The sequence below is a fragment of the Cynara cardunculus genome, unplaced genomic scaffold (assembly GCF_001531365.2).
Source record: "Cynara cardunculus var. scolymus isolate 2C unplaced genomic scaffold, CcrdV1 Un_Scaffold_5146, whole genome shotgun sequence".
Lineage (NCBI taxonomy): Eukaryota > Viridiplantae > Streptophyta > Magnoliopsida > Asterales > Asteraceae > Cynara > Cynara cardunculus.
Genome location: NW_020202255.1, coordinates 3,830 through 5,217, shown reverse-complemented (window position 1 = coordinate 5,217; position 1,388 = coordinate 3,830).

The window sequence follows — 1,388 nt, the reverse complement described above, 5'->3', positions numbered from 1 at the left end:
ATTTGCTTTAGAGAGAGATTAGAAAGATAAAAAGCTTAAGCTGAGAATTTGGAAATGAAAGTTTTTCAAAGGATGTGGGGTATTTATATGAGGATTTTTAAACCAGAAAATGGGCTAGCCTCTAAAGGCCCAAACCCAAATAAAACTTTTATTCTTCTTAAATAATAATAAGCCCACTTAGATTTAGAACCCACCAAATAATTTATTAATAAAATTAAATCCAAAGCTCCACCTTTTACTAAAAATCATTGGGACATTTAAATGAGACTTTTGCATTTTAATTTAAAAGTTTATAATATCAACTTTATTTTATTTAGAGCATTTCAAAAATATTTGGCATTACACAAGTTAGCTTTATCTGATCCCCCACCGAGGCGTGATCTTTCAAAAAAAACTTGGGAGCTAATCTAGATAAATTCTAATCACTAAAACTAGATTCTAAAGAAATATTATTTCTAAATATAGGATCTATAATAAAATGCTAACCTGAGACTCCGAAATGACAGAATATCACAGTCTCCCCATGTCAGAAAAATTTCGTCCCGAAATTTATTTACCAACCTCAGATCATGACTTGCTTGCGAACAAATGGGGACATTTATTTTTCATGAGATCTTCCCTTTCCCACGTGAACTCTTGCCCATGCCTCGAAGTCCAATGAACTTTCACAATTGGGATTCTGCTATGCCTCAATTGCTTGTCTTTATGGTCGAGGATTTCAATCGGTTCTTCAATGAAACGTAACCGTTCATTAATTTGAATGTCTTCCAAAGGTAGAACCAATGCTTCGTCGGTTAAACACCTCTTAAGGTTTGATACATGAAATGTATCATGGATGACACTCAACGCTGGGGGTAAACTTAGTTTGTATGCAATCGGTCCTACTCTTTCAAGTATTTCAAATGGACCCACAAGGTTTGATACATGAAATGTATCATGGATTTCAATCGGTTCTTCAATGACACGTAACCGTTCTTAAGGTTTGATACATGAAATGTATCATGGATGACACTCACCTCTTAAGCTTTCCTTTCTTTCTGAAGCATACAATCCCTTTCTAGGGAGATACCTTTAAAAGGACTTTATCACCCACTTGAAATTCCAATGGTTTCCTTCGGTTATCAGTGTAGCTCTTCTGGCGATCTCTCGCAGCTTTAAGCCTTTCTTGGATGATTGAGATTTTGTCGGTTGTCTCATGGATAATGTCAGGCCTAGTTAGCTGTCTGCCACCAATCTCCAACCAGCTGAGTGGGGATCTACACTTACGCCCATACAAGGCTTCATATGGTGCGCACTGGATACTGGTGTGATATCCATTGTTGTAGGAGAACTCAACCAATGGCAGATGAGTATCCCAACTGCCCCCAAAGTCTATTACACAGGCTCGT